This window comes from Schistocerca nitens, chromosome 9 (assembly GCF_023898315.1).
Source record: "Schistocerca nitens isolate TAMUIC-IGC-003100 chromosome 9, iqSchNite1.1, whole genome shotgun sequence".
Lineage (NCBI taxonomy): Eukaryota > Metazoa > Arthropoda > Insecta > Orthoptera > Acrididae > Schistocerca > Schistocerca nitens.
This window is the reverse complement of record NC_064622.1, coordinates 478,598,200-478,614,460: the sequence shown is the minus strand read 5'-3', so window position 1 is coordinate 478,614,460 and position 16,261 is coordinate 478,598,200.

Genomic DNA, 16,261 nt, shown 5'->3' with positions numbered 1-16,261 from the left:
CTATGGGATGTGCCAATTAAAACGCGGAATGTCCGAACAGATAAAAAATTCTGAATAAAAATGGGGAGAGAGCCCCGGAGACCCCACCCGTGCAATGTGGCGAGAATATGGTGCCGCCACGTCGTGTCATATGCTCGGGAGAGATCGAAAAAGACGGAGACGAGGTGTTGGCGCCTGGAAAAAGCAGTGCGGATTGCAGACTCAAGAAAGACCAAAGTATCGGCGGCAGAACGGCCCTGACGGAAGCCGCTCTGGCATGGAGCCAGAAGACCCCGAGACTCGAGCAGCCAACACAGCCGACGACTCACCATACGTTCCAATAGCTTGCACAGAGTATTTGTCAAGCTGATGGGCCGAGAGCTATCTACATGAAGCGGGTCCTTACCAGGCTTCAGCACCGGAATGACGGTACTCTCCCGCCACTGCGACGGAAAGACACCATCGCCCCACATGCGGTTGAAGAGGGCAAGAACACACTGCTGACAGTCCGGGGAAAGGTGTTTGAGCATCTGATTGTGGATGCCATCCGGCCCAGAGGCTGTATCAGGGCACTGTGCCAGGGCGCTCTGGAGTTCCCACAAACTAAATGGGGCGTTATACACCTCAGGGTGGCGAGAAGCAAAGGAAAGCCGTTTGCCTTCCTCTCGGCGTTTGAGCGCGCGAAACGCGGGCGGGTAATTCCCCGACGCAGAGGCCCGAACATAGTGCTGAGCGAAATGCTCGGCGATTGCATCGGCATCGGTGGATACCGCCCCGTTGATGATAAGCCCTGCGACACCTGTAGAGTGCTGCAATCCAAAGAGGCGCCGAATCTTCATCCACACCTGGGAGGGTGAAGTACGGGAACCAATGGTGGAAACGTACCTCTCCCAGCACTCCTGTTTCCGCCTCTTGATGAGCCGCCGTGCCAGTGCACGGAGACGTTTGAAGACAATGAGGTTCTCCAAAGACGGGTGCCGCTTATGTCGCTGAAGAGCCCGTCGACGTTCTTTAATGGCGTCAGCGACCTCTGGAGACCACCAAGGCACTGACTTTCGCCGGGGGCACCCTAACGAACGAGGAATGGGACGTTCCGCAGCGGAAACAATCGCTGCAGTCAGTGTCTCAACCGCCACATCGATGGTACCATGGGGGAGAGATTCAACAGTGGCAGCAGAGGAGAACGTGTCCCAGTTTGCCTTGCTAAATGCCCATCTAGGCGAGCGTGCAAGGGAGCGACACTGTGGTAGTGAAAGGAAGATCGGAAAATGGTCACTACCACACAAGTCGTCATGGACTCTCCAGTGGACCGATGGTACAAGCCCTGGGCTGCACAACGACAGATCGATGGCCGAGAACGTGCCATGCGCCACACTGAAATGTGTGGCAGCGCCAGTGTTTAAGAGGCAGAGGTCGAGTTGGGAGATGAGATTCTCGACCTCTCTGCCTCGGCCAGTAACCTTCGTTCCACCCCACAGGGGATTGTGGGCGTTAAAATCCCCCAGGAGAAGAAAAGGCGTGGGGAGTTGGGCGACAAGTGCAGCCAAGTCGGTCAGGGAGACTGTACCACCTGGAGGGAGATAGACACTGCAGACGGTTATGTCCTGGGTAGTCCTTACACGTACAGCCACAGCTTCCAATGATGTTTGAAGGGGCACAGGAGCACTATATACAGAGGTAAGGACATACACGCAGGCACCACCTGACACACAATTGTAGGTGCTACGGTTGCAGTAATAACCCCTGTATCCACGAAGGACAGGGGTCCGCATTGCCGGGAACCAGGTTTCCTGGAGGGCAATGCAGAAAGCAGGTGTTAGGCTTAGAAGCTGTCGTAGCTCAGGGAGATGGCTAAAATAACCGCCACAATTCCACTGGAGAATCGTACAAAGCGTGTCCTGGAAGGGCATGAAGGTACAGAAAAAGCAAATTACTTCACAGAGTCACATGCTGCCACCGACTGAGTGACTGACGCCGCAACTGCCATCGTTTCTGAGACGGCGAGATCGAGGTCATCTGGGGACGCAAAGAGCTCGACCTCATCCTCAGAGGCTGAGCTGACAGGAAGCGTTGGCGCGGGAACCACTGGGTCCTTAGGCTTCTTAGAGAGCTTCCTCTTCTCTCTCTTGTCTTTGGGAGGAGGGTTGGCATGCTGGGAGGGCTTCCCTGACGCAGTATCAGGAACAGAGGAAGAGCGTGAAGCCCTTCGACCAGCAGCTGGTGGCTTCTTCAGCCACTGGCTAGTGTCTTGGGAGACACTGGGGAAGTCCTTGGAAGGGACTCCCCCAAGGGATCCCTTCCGAACGAGTGAGGCCGGAGGAGGCTGTTGCCTCCCCGGCTGAGCAGCCGGAGGAGGCGGTTGCCTCTCCAGCTGAGGAGCCGGAAGAGGCTCTTTCCTCCCCGGCTGAGCAGCCAGAGGAGGCTGGTGCCTCTCCGGCTGAGAGGTGGGGATGGATATCCCCAGTTGTTCGGGGCCCACTGCCCCCAAACCAGGTGTTTTGGGAGCAGTGCAAGAGAGTGTGGCCCCTACCAGCGGTGGGGCAGGCGTAACTGTACTGTTCTGTGGGCCAACTGAGAAGGGAGTCCTTGCAGGAACTGGTGGCGGCAGAGTTGCAGCAGCATAACTCCTCAACATAGATGTGGGGTTGAGCCGGTCTAGCTTCTTCCTTGCCTCTTGATAAGTTAAACGGTCCAGGGTCTTAATTTCTTGTATCTTCCGCTCTCTTTGGTAGACTGCACAGTCTGGCGAGCAGGGAGAATGAGGCTCCCCACAGTTAACGCAGGTGGGAGGCGGAGCACATGGAGCATTAGGATGTGAAGGTCGTCCACAATCACGGCACGTGGGGCTGGCAGTGCATCTGGAGGACATATGTCCGAACTTCCAGCACTGGAAGCATCGCATAGGGGGTGGGACATAGGGCTTGACATCGCACCGGTAGATCATGACCTTGACCTTCTCAGGCAAGCAGTCACCCTCAAAGGCCAGGATGAAGGCACCGGTAGCGACCCTATTATCCTTGGGCCCCCTAAAGACACGACGGACAAAGTGCACACCTCGTCGTGCCAGGTTCTCCCGTAGCTCGTCATCAGACTGTAGCAGAAGATCTTTATGAAAAATAATCCCCTGGACCAAATTTAAGGACTTATGGGGAGTGACATGAACGGGGATGTCACCGAGCTTCTCACAGGCGAGTAACGCTCGTGACTGTGCAGATGAAACTGCTTGTATCAAAATAGCCCCGCTCCTCATTTTGGAAACAGATGCCACTTCCCCAAACTTATCTTCAAGATGGTGAACAAAGAAGAGAGGCTTAGTCCCCAAAAACGAATCCCCATCGGTTCTGCTGCACACAAGGTATCGCGGTGAATACGGCTCCTGTCTGTCCGCAGCCCTACGTTCCTCCCATGGCGTGGCTAGGGAAGGGAACGATTTGGGGTTGTATGTCACAGCATTAAATTCAGTCTTACCGCGCTTAGAGACATTGGCGGTCGTGCGACCACCGGATTGAGACTTCACCCGCTTCATTGCGGGGCATCCGCCCCGATGCCACCCACTCCGACCAGGGGCTCTCCCCACGGGCGCCACCCAGCCACAGCAAAGGCCACCTGGCAGGATGGCCGTTGCCGGGAGTCCTGATGCCCCAGAGAGACGAGCATCGACTCCTTGGCTTACGTGGGGAGGTGTCAGCTCAGGCATCGGCAGTACGATCCCTGTGTTGTCAGGGGGCTACAACCTAGAGGGTACATGACGACCCCACCACAACGGGCTGGCTACCGTGCTGGATTTTAGGTGCCATGGGTAGTCCATAGTGATCGTGGGTGCAGATGGTGACGCACTAAGGGCGTGACGGACACAATCCATCAGGTGTGTATGCCCAAAATGACGGATGGAGGGTGCAGTGACGACGCCAACACGATCAAGAGTGCCAAGGCCTTAGGGCACAGAGGACTGATGGTGCACCACGTAAGGTGTCCTTCCCCAAAAGGCTCGTACTTCTGTGGAATTTGGAAAAATGGAGGTCAAACCCTAATGGGGACCATCACATAAAGGCCGAAACGTTTGAGACTCCTTTTAGTCGCCTCTTACGACAGGCAGGAATACCGCGGGCCTATTCTAACCCCCGAACCCGCAGGGGGTTCTACTCCTTGGCATACGTGGGGAGTTAACGGCGCAGGCATCAGTAGAGCGATCCCTGTGTTGTCAGGGGGCTACAACCAACAGGGTACATGGCGTCCCCACCACAACGGGCTGGCTACCGTGCTGGATCTTAGCTGCAAAAATGTCCAAGGTCGTCGTCGCAGTTAAAAGCAACATTGCCGAGTGCAGTGTGGTAATCGTACCGAAGAGATGGAAAACGAGCGGGACACCATTGCAACGACGAAAAAGCCGGCTAAAGGTCTAAATGCACGACGGATACAGTGCACCATGTAAGGCGCCCTTCCCCAATTGGCTCGCTCTTCGGAATAATTTAGAAAGATGGAGGTCAAACCGAGAGGGGACCATCACATAGGGCCGAAACATTTGATACTCCTTTTAGTCGCCTCTTACGACAGGCAGGAATACCGCGGGCCTATTCTAACCCCCGAACCCGCAGGGGGGAGCTCCGCTGCGAAAACGGTATATTCAGCAGGGAGGCGAATCCGGGTAACATGATCAGGGAACACCACAGAACAGCCAAGGAAATTCTCCTGTTTGGAGCCATCAGTGTAAAACGACAGTGAAACCGTGATGCACATCTAAAATGTTAAAAAAAAGTGACTGGAATGTAAAATCTGGCGTGCCATCCTTCTTAAAACGAGTCAAATCTAAAATAAGTTTGGGTCTCCGGAGGGGCCAAGGTGGAGATCTGCTCCTACCGTGACGTAAAACACGAAGACCAGACTAGACATTGGAGCGAGGCAATCCTGAGCGCGAATCCCATAGGGCTACTTCGCACGTAGCCGGTTATGAAATAACCGTGCCCGAGGAGGCTGAGCAACGGTATGGTATGCAGGTGTGTATGGTGTGGACAAAGTTTTATACGCCTGGCGTACCGTAAGTAGCCGTCGCCGCATATGAAGTGGCGGTTCGGCAGACTCAGCACAGAGACTGGGTATGGGGCTGGTCCGATAAGCACCCGTGGCCAGTCGAATCACAGCATGGTGGACAGCGTCAAGGATCTGCAAATAAGACGGCCTTGCTGACCCATATACTGTGCACCCATAGTCCAGCCGTGAACGCACAAAAGCCCAATAAAACTAAAGGAGACGCGCCCTGTCCGCTCCCCAAGACCTGTGGCTGAGGCACTTGAGGATGTTCAGTGCCTTCAGGGTTCTGGCTTTCAAGTCACGTAGGTGTGGCAGCCATGACAACCTGGAGTCAAAAATTAGGCCCAGAAACCGCACAGAGTCTCTAAAATGTAGGACAGTATCCCCCATATGCAAGGCAGGCAAAGTAAAGAGACGACGAGGACGATTAAAATGAACACAAACACACTTATCGGCAGAAAACCGAAAACCTGTCTTAGCTGCCCACTCCTCTAACCGCCGCACTGTTAGCTGCAACTGACGGCTCACGGTTGCAACACTGGAGGAGGAAGAGAAAACAGCCAAGTCGTCCACAAACAAGGAGCACTGTACTGGACTCCTCACTGTAGACGTTATTCTGTTGATGGCTATGCCAAAGAGGGTAACGCTTAAAACACTGCCCCGGGGGACACCGTTCTCTTGCTCAAAGCGATCAGACAGTGTGTTACCAACGCTGGTCCGAAAAAACCGCTGAGACAGGAAATACCGAATGAAAATGGGGAGGCGGCCACGAAAGCCCCATTGATGCAGTTGTGCAAGAATACAGTGTCTCCAAGTAGTATCATATGCCTTACTGATATCAAAGAAGATACCGATACAGTGATGCTGACGGAGGAAAGCCTGCTGAATAGCCGCCTCGAGGAGGGTCAGGTTGTCGACTGTGGACCGAAATTTTCGGAATCCACACTGAAAGCGGCTAAGGAGCTGTCTGGTCTCTAGCAGCCAGACCAGACGACGGTTAACCATCCGTTCCAGGGTCTTTCCGACACAGCTTGTCAAGGCGATACTACGATAACTACTGGGACATGTGCGCTCCTTTCCAGGTTTGAGGAGAGGGATGAGGATTGCCTCCCTCCACGAGGTGGGGAACACTCCTGTCTGCCATATCAGATTAAAACATTCGAGGAGGATTTCCTTTGACGCCGCTGGCAGATGGCGAAGCATAGGTTGGTTGGGTTGGTTGGGTTGGGGGAATAAAGGGACCAGACTGATATGGTCATCGGTCCCTTTTTCCAAGTACTAAAAACACCCACAGAGAATAAAACCGATTAGAAGAATAGAGCACAGACGACACAGAACAAGAGAAACTGAGACAAAGACCAGACAAAACAAACTAAAATCACACAGAGTGTGATTGTGGTTGGCCGACCATAGAGATAAAAAGGAAAAGCCAACCACCGAGAACACATTAAAAACTCAGCGTAAAACCGTAGGCCAATGGCCAGAATCAACACAAAAGAACAGAACAAACACTCAGAGTAAACGATAAAAACCCCCTGCCTGAATAAAACGTAAAACTAAGCCAGCCATAACAGGGTCATCGGATAAAAGGGCAGGGAGCGTATCAGGCAGCGCAAATGTCTGCCTGACCACAGCTAAAAGGGGGCAGGCCAACAAAATGTGGGCCACTGTCAAAGCCGCCCCGCAGAGACATACAGGAGGTCCTCCCGGCGCAGTAAATAACTGTGTGTCAGCCGGGAGTGGCCAATGCGGAGCCGACAAAGGACGACTGAGTCCCTGTGGTTGGCTCGCATGGATGACCGCCACACAGTCGTCGTCTCCTTAATGGCACGGAGTTTATTGTGCATGATCCGATCGTGCCATTCAGCGTCCCAAATCGCAAAAACTTTTCGGCAGAGGACTGCCCGCAAATCAGTCTCTGGGAGGCCAACATCCAGAGACGGTTGTCTCGTGGCCTCCTTCGCCAGGCGGTCAGCATGTTCTTTCCCCAGGATACCGACATGACTGGGGGTCCATACAAAGACCACAGAGCGGCCGCAACGCGCAAGAGTATGCACGGACTCATGGATAGCCAGCACCAGACGAGAACGAGGAAAACACTGGTCGAGAGCTCGTAAACCGCTCAGGGAATCGCTACAGATAACGAAGGACTCACCTGAGCAGGAGCGGATATACTCTAGGGCACGAAAGATGGCGACCAGCTCAGCAGTGTAAACGCTGCAGCCATCCTGCAAGGAACGTTGTTCGGAATGGTCCCCTAGAGTTAGCGCATACCCGACACGACCAGCAACCATCGAACCGTCGGTGTAAACAATTCCAGAGCCCTGATACGTGGCCAGGATGGAAAAAAAGCGGCGGCGGAAGGCCTCTGGAGGGACCGAGTCCTTCGAGCCCTGTGCCAAGTCGAGCCGAAGGCAAGGGCGAGGAACACACCACGGGGGTGTACGCAGAGGCGCCCGGAAAGGAGGGGGAACAGGGAAAAACCCAAGCCCGCAGAAAAGCTCTTGGACGCGGACCGCTATTGTACAACCAGAGCGGGGCCGACGTTCTGGCAGACGGACGACCGATCGAGGGAACAGGAGACGATAGTTAGGATGCCCGGGCGAGCTTAGAACATGGGCAGTATAAGCGGCCAGCAAACGTTGGCGTCGGAACCGCAGTGGAGGTACACCTGCCTCCACTAGTACGCTGTCCACAGGGCTGGTGCGGAAAGCACCAGTGGCAAGGCGTATCCCGCTGTGGAGAATTGGGTCCAGCACCCGTAACGCAGATGGGGATGCTGAGCCATAAGCCAGGCTCCCATAGTTCAGGCGGGACTGGATGAACGCCTGGTAGAGCCGTAACAGGGTAGAGCGGTCGGCGCCCCAGCGGGTGTGGCTCAAACATCGCAGAGCATTGAGATGCCGCCAATACGCCTGTTTGAGCTGCCGGATATGAGGCAGCCAAGTCAACCGGGCATCGAAAACCACCCCCAAAAACCTGTGGGTCTCCACCACAGCAAGCAGTTCGTCGGCAAGATAAAGCCGCGGCTCAGGATGGACTGTTCGGCGCCGGCAGAAATACATAACGCGGGTCTTGGCTGCCGAAAACTGAAACCCATGCGCTACAGCCCAAGACTGCGCCTTACGGATAGCGCCCTGTAGCTGACGTTCAACAGCTGCAATGCCGGTAGAGCCGTAGTAAAGGCAAAAGTCGTCAGCATACAGGGAAGCGGAGATAGAAGTTCCCACGGCCGCAGCGAGCCCGTTAATGGCTATTAAAAACAGACAGACACTTAAAACAGAACCCTGTGGCACACCATTCTCCTGGACGTGGGAGGAACTATACGAGGCCGCGACTTGCACGCGGAAGGTACGACACGACAGAAAATTGCGGATAAAAATCGGCAGAGGACCACGAAGACCCCATCCATGAAGCGTTGAGAGGATGTGATGACGCCATGTCGTACCGTACGCCTTCCACATGTCGAAAAAGACAGCGACCAGGTGCTGACGGCGGGCAAAGGCAGCACGGATGGCCGACTTCAGGCTCACCAGATTGTCGGTGGCGGAGCGGCCTTTACGGAACCCACCCTGGGACGGAGCCAGAAGGCCCCGAGACTCCAGTACCCAATTCAAGCGCCGGCTCACCAACCGTTCAAGCAAATTGCAAAGAACGTTGGTGAGGCTAATGGGACGGTAGCTGTCCACCTCCAGAGGGTTCTTTCCAGGTTTCAAAACGGGGATGACAATGCCTACCCGCCACTGCGACGGAAACTTCCCCGCGACCCAAAGACGGTTGTAAAGATCGAGAAGGCGCCGCTGGCAGTCCACTGAAAGGTGTTTCAGCATCTGACAGTGGATGCCATCTGGCCCAGGAGCGGTATCAGGGCAAGCAGCTAGGGCACTGCGAAATTCCCACTCACTAAATGGAGCATTGTAAGATTCTGGGTGGTTGGTGCGAAACGAAAGGCTCCGACGTTCCATCCGCTCTTTAATGGAGCGGAAGGCCTGGGGGTAATTCGCAGAGGCGGAACTCATAGCAAAATGCTCTGCTAAGCGATTTGCAATGACGTCGGAGTCATTACAAACTGCTCCATTCAGTGCCGGCCGCGGTGGTCTCGCGGTTCTAGGCGCGCAGTCCGGAACCGTGCGACTGCTACGGTCGCAGGTTCGAATCCTGCCCCGGGCATGGATGTGTGTGATGTCCTTAGGTTAGTTAGGTTTAAGTAGTTCTAAGTTCTAGGGGACTGATGACCAAAGCAGTTGAGTCCCATAGTGCTCAGAGCCATTTGAACCATTTTTTTGCTCCATTCAGTGAGAGCGCAGGGACGCTGGCAGGGGTCCGATAGCCGTAGACGCGTCGAATCTTGGCCCAGACCTGCGATGGAGTGACATGGAGGCCAATGGTGGATACATACCGCTCCCAACACTCCTTCTTGCCTCGGCGGATAAGGAGGCGGGCCCGCGCACGCAGCCGTTTAAAGGCGATAAGGTGGTCGATGGAGGGATGTCGCTTGTGACGCTGGAGCACCCGCCGGCGACCTTTAATCGCTTCAGCGATCTCAGGCGACCACCATGGCACAGCCTTCCGCCGAGGGGACCCAGAAGAACGGGGAATGGCAGATTCGGCGGCAGTAACGATGCCGGTGGTGACCGTTTGAACCACCGCATCAATTTCATCAGTAGAGAGAGGCTCAAAAGCGGCAGTGGAGGAGAAGAAGTCCTAGTCAGCCTTATCCATAGCCCATCTGCTAGGGCGCCCAGAAGAGTGTCGCTGTGATAGTGACAAAAATATCGGAAAGTGGTCACTACCACACAGGTCGTCATGCACACTCCATTGGACAGATGGTAAGAGGCTATGGCTACAGATTGAAAGGTCAATGGCGGAGTAGGTGCCATGCGCCACACTGAAGTGTGTGAAGGCACCATCATTTAACAGCGAGAGATCGAGCTGCGACAATAAATGCTCAACGATGGCGCCTCGACCTGTTGCCACTGACCCACCCCACAGAGGGTTATGGGCGTTGAAGTCGCCCAATAGCAAGAAAGGTGGCGGCAATTGGGCGACCAGTGCAGCCAGGACATGCTGCGATACATCACCATCCGGTGGAATGTAAAGACTGCAGACGGTAACAGCCTGTGGCGTCCACACGTGTACAGCGACAGCCTCTAAAGGCGTCTGGAGAGGGACAGACTCGCTGTGCAGAGTGTGAAGGACATATATGCAGACGCCACCAGACACCCTTTCATAAGCTGCTCGGTTCTTATAATAACCCCGATAGCCACGGAGGGCGGGGGTTCGCATTGCTGGAAACCATGTTTCCTGGAGAGCAATGCAGAAGAAAGGGTGAAGGCTGATAAGTTGGCGGAGCTCAGCTAGATGGTGGAAGAAACCGCTGCAGTTCCACTGGAGGTTGGTGTTGTCCATGGCTGGGAAAGGCGTGACGGGACTGGGAAGGCAGATTACGCCGCTGGGTCACCTGCTGCCTCCGATGGAGCACCCGTGCAAATGCCATCCATTGCGTCCGAGGGACCGGCGAGAGCGGGGTCTTCAGCGGACGCCAGAATCTCCACCTCGTCTTCAGATGCAGAGCTTGTAGGAAGCGGTGGGATGGGTGCCACCGCAATATCGTTGGTCTTGGGGACTTTCTTCTTTTTCAGCTTGTCGCGCTGTGGTTCAGGCTTCATGGGCTTCACTGGGTCAGTCTCAGGGACAGACGACGACCGTGTGTCCCGTCGACCAGGGACCGGCGGTTGTTTGAGCCATTGCGGCTGTCGGCTTTGGAATCGGGCAGAACTTGTGAAGGGAGGTCCCCAAGGGACCCCTTCCGTACGAGAGTAGCCGAAGAAGTCTTACGCTTCTCCGTCTGGGAAGGTGGGACTGATGTTCCCGATGGTTGGGGGGGAGTTGCTCCTGAAGTAGATGGAGCAGGAGCAACAGGGGGTTTAGTGCCCCCCACCATCAAGGGGGCAGGTGTGGGACTTCGACTCTGAAAGCTGACTGGAGCGGATGGAATTGTAGGAGAGACAGTTGCGGCATAAGAAGCTGTCATTCGCACTGGGTGAAGCCGATCATATTTCCGCTTCGCCTCAGTGTACGTCAGGCGGTCGAGAGTCTTTATTTCCATGATCTTCCGCTCCTTCTGCAGCATCGGACAGTCTGGTGAGCAAGGCGGATGGTGCGCACCACAGTTCACACACAGTGGAGGCAGGGCACAGGGATGATCAGGAAGGGATGGGCGACCGCAATCGCGACAGACGAGGTCGGAAGCACACCGTGAAGACATGTGGCCGAACTTCCAACACTTGAAGCACCGCATCGGGGGAGGGATATACGGCTTGACATCACAACGGTACACCATCACCTTGACCTTCTCAGGTAACGTGTCACCCTCGAAGGCCAAGATGAAGGCACCGGCGGCAACTTGACGATCCCTCGGACCCCGGTGGACGCGCCGGACGAAATGGACACCTCGGCGCTCCAAGTTGGCGCGCACCTCGTCATCGGACTGTAAAAGGAGATCCCTGTAGAAGATAATGCCCTGGACCATGTTCAGACTTTTATGGGGCGTGATAGTGACGGAGACATCCCCCAGCTTAGTACAAGCGAGCAAGGCCCGCGACTGGGCGGAGGATGCCGTTTTTATCAACACCGATCCGGACCGCATCTTTGACAAGCCCTCCACCTCCCCAAACTTGTCCTCTAAATGCTCGACAAAGAACTGAGGCTTCACGGATATAAAAGATTCCCCATCAGCTCTGGTACAGACAAGATATCTGGGCGAATACGTTTCACTTTCATTCAACGCCTTTCGTTCCTCCCATGGTGTGGCCAGGGATGGGAACGATTTGGGGTCATAAACATTATCCTTAAAATGAGCCCTCGAACGCTTAGAGACTGCTGACGGCTGGCCGCCAGCGAGAGATGATGTACCACGCTTCATTGCGGGTCATCCGCCCTGATGCCACCTACTCCGACCAAGGGCCCTCCCCACGGGCGCCACCCAGCCGCAGCAAGAGCCACCTGGCAGGACGGCCATTGCCGGGAGTCCTGATGCCCCAAGGAGATGGGCATCTACTCCTAGGCATACGTGGGGAGTTAACGGCGCAGGCATCAGTAGAGCGATCCCTGTGTTGTCAGGGATCTACAACCAACAGGGTACATGGTGGCCCCACCACAACGGACTGGCTACCGTGCTGGATCTTAGGTGCAAAACTGACCAAGGTCGTCGTCGCAGATAAAAGAAACACTGCAGAGTGCAGCGTGGTAATCGCCCAAGAGATCGAAAACGAGCGGGACACCATTGCAACGACGAGAAAGCCGGCTAAAGGTGTAATTGCACGACGGATACAGTGCACCATGTAAGGCGCCCTTCCCCAATTGGCTCGCTCTTCGGAATAATTTAGAAAGATGGAGGTCAAACCCGAGAGGGGACCATCACATAAGGCCGAAACATGTGAGACTCCTTTTAGTCGCCTCTTACGACAGGCAGGAATACTGCGGGCCTATTCTAACCCCCGAACCCGCAGGGGGGGGGGGGGGGGGAGCGAAGCATGGAGTACCGGATGCGGTCGTAACCTGGTGCTGTGTCAGAAGTCTCAGTAAGTGCCGATTCAAGTTCCCACATGGAGAAAGGGGAGTTGTAGGCCTCAGAACTGTTCGACCGAAAGTCCAACTTCGCTCGTTCGACAGTCGCACTGTAGCGACGAAATGCTGGATCCTGGGTTGCAGTGGCGGTACTTTGTGCAAAATGCTCTGCCAGCGACTGAGCAATGGCTCTGGGTGTTGTTTGGAGGCATCCCTGGTACAGGACTGCAGCTATTGGTAGACGGCTGCGTTTGCCGGAAATCCTCCGGATGGCTTCCCATACTTTTGTGGAACAATTGGAACGGTTGATGGAGTCCAGGAACTCCTGCCATGACCTTTTCTTGCTCTCTTTAATGATACGGCGTGCCCTGGCTCTCGCGATGCGAAAGGCGGTAAGATTGACCGCTGTTGGTCGGCATTTAAATCGGCGAAGAGCCGCACGCCTGTCCCGGATGGCTGAACGATACTCTTCCGTCCACCAAGGCACAAGGCGCCGCTTAGGAGGGCCAGAAGAGTGTGGTATGGATAGGTCAGCAGCATGATGGATCACAAGTGTGATGTGATCCACCCATTCCTGTACGCTGTTGTGGCGTTCAAAGACAGCCAACCGAGTGAACAGAGGCCAGTTAGCCCTGCCAATCATCCACGATGGCGGCCTATGCTCCAGCAATACACTATCCAGGCGATGAATGCGGATGGGGAAGTGATCGCTGGAATGAAAGTCGTCAATGACCTCCCAGTGAACAGAGTCGGTGAGGGCGGGAGAGCAGAAAGATAGGTCAATGGCTGAGAATGACCCAGTAGCGGTAGAGAAATGAGTTGGAGTACCTGTGTTGAGGATGCACAACACTTGAGATGTTAGGAGGCTCTCCAAAATTCGACCTCGAGTGCAAAGAGAAGTGGAGCCCCACGGGACATGATGGGCATTGAAGTCTCCCAGGAGGAGAAAGGGGCGGGGGAGTTGGTCGATAAGATCTGTGAGAGCGTCTAAGGTCATTGCATCCAGAGGGGGTAAATAAAGGGAGCAAACGGTAAGCCTTCGACGGGAATGAATTTCAACTGCAACTGCTTGCAGGTCAGTATCCAGGGGGAGAGCAGAGGAGTGGTGGCCATTATTGACAAACACGGCGACTCCGCCTTTGGCTCTGTCTCCAGTCAGGTCATCTTTGCGATACAACGTATAGCCCCTGAGTACAGGAGCATCAGATGGTTTTAGATGTGTTTCCTGTAAACACAAGCACAGGGGGCGTTGCCGTGCTAGGAGGTGCAGTTCCTCCACATGTGCCGGGAATCCATTCATGTTCCACTGTATAATGGGAGCCATCTATCAAGGTGGGAGTACCTTCAGTCTCACTTTCTGTCGGGGAGGAGAGCCCACAACAGGTGGAGGCTCAGTTTTGGGGCGAGATGATTGCCCCAGTCTGACATCAACCTCCATCGCCTCTGAAGAGGAGTCGAGAGACCCGTCAGAGAGAATGACATCAACATCAGCAGACTGTAGAACTTCAGTCTCCTTTAGCGGGCGAGTCTTCACCTTTGGCTTGGGCTTCGATTTTCTGGCCTGAGGTGGCAGCGGAGCCAAAACCTCAGAAGCAGTAGGGGGTGTAGCAGCGCTGGGCATTGCAAAAGACTGGACCTGGGAAGGGGCAGGAAGTTCCATGACGTCAGCTACCACGGCCTGGGCAGAAGGCCGGGGAGGAGCAGCAGGCTTCACAGGAACAGCAGCAGCACACGTACATTGACAAACGCAGGTGCTAGTGCTGACAGTAGCAACCTCCGTTTGTGTAGCGGCATCAGTTTTCAAGACTGGCTGTTTCAGAACGGAAGAAAAGGAAGCAGCGAACGTGGGCGGCTGCAGGGACTTGTAAATTTTCTTTGCCTCACCGTACGGGATGCGTTTGGTGGTTTTAAGTTCCTGGATCTTCCGTTCCTCAAGGAAAACTCTACACTCCCTAATCCACACAGGGTGATCCCCAGAGCAGTTGACACATTTGGGAGGAGAGGAGCAACCAACTCCCTCATGGGCGGCTTTACCACAGTTCCCGCAAGTGGCTTCCCCTTTACAGCCGAGAGTAGTGTGTCCAAAGTGTTGGCATTTAAAACACCGCATGGGGTTGGGGTAATAAGGCCGTACACTGAGACGTAGGAAACCTGCCTTCACATGCTCGGGCAATTTGGTGCTGTTAAACGTAAGGATAAACGAGTCAGATTTCATGAGAGCACCATCCACCCGTTTCATAACGTGTTGCACGTCGACAATTCCTTCCCGGGACCATTCAGCCTTCAGTTCGTCTTGGGGAATGTCAACGAGATCTCTGCAAGTCACAACACCCTTGCTGTAGTTCAAGGTGTTGTGAAACTCAGTCTCAATCGCAAACTCCCCAAGAAATTGTGCCTTCTGAAGGTTCTGGACTTGCTGGAAGCTAGATGTTTCAACCAACAAGGTGCCATTTCGCAAGCGCTTTACAGATTTTAATGCGCCAGCAATACCTTCTAAGCCTTTCTGAATCTAAAATGGCGAAACTTTTTCGAAACTCCCATCTTTTCTTTTAATTATAAAAAACACATTCTGCGAAGCAGCATGCGTTCTGTTACTACTACCTGAATCAGGAGGACTGGCTACACGAGCCCTCTTGTGAGATTGGGTGTTAGAACCTACCAGCGGCCCACCCTTTCCGCTGGGGGGAGAAGAAGAAAACTTCGAGGGTTCCATCTCGGTCCCACGAGCAGCTAGGGAACTAGGAGTCCACCTAGACAGAGCCCCGCGTGCCTAGGTAAGCCTTATACAACTGAGGTGCGGCAGGCTCCCCAGAGGTTGCCCGCTAACGACTGCTCCACCTCAACAGCCATGCATATCATCGGCGCGGAGCACACATTGAGATTGAGGGTTTTTTATAGAGGTTTATTCCATCCTCGCGATCCGGGTGGTCAAGCCAAGATCCCCATTCCCTGAGACACACAACGTTCCACCGCCGCGCCGCACGATGGTCGCTGAAGTATGCTCAGAGCTTACGGCGACAGAGGACCGGCGGCGCTTACCAGTCCCCAGCTCAGGAACCCCGGAGTCGCCAAGCCCGTACCCAGCAAATGAATGCTGAGCCCCTGGGGGGTTGGGATGCGAAGGACGTCCACAATCTCGACATGTAATGCTGGAAGTACAGCGGAATGACATGTGCCCGAATTTCCAGCATTTAAAACACCGCACCGGAGGAGTGATATATGGTTTCACTTCAAAGCGGTAAACCATCACCTTGAACGTTTCGGTTAAAACGTCACCCCCAAAGGCCAAGATGAAGGCACCGGTGGCCACCTGATTATCCCTCTGACCCTGATCGACGCGCCGGACGAAGTGAACACCTCGTCGTTCTAGATTGGCGCGTAGTTCATCGTCGGACTGCAGAAGAAGATCCCTGCGGAATATAATACCCTGGACCATGTTTAAACTCTTATGGGGATTGATGGTGACGGACACATCCCGCAACTTGTCACAAGTGAGCAACCTCCGGGACTGGGCAGAGGATGCTGTTTTGATGAGAACTGACCCAGAGCGCATTTTGGACAAGCCCTCCACCGCCCCCAACTTGTCCTCTGAATTCTCCACAAAAAACTGTGTCTTGGTTGGCATAAAAGATTCAACATCGATCTGCATACAGACAAGGTACCAGGGTAAATAATATCCCCTGCT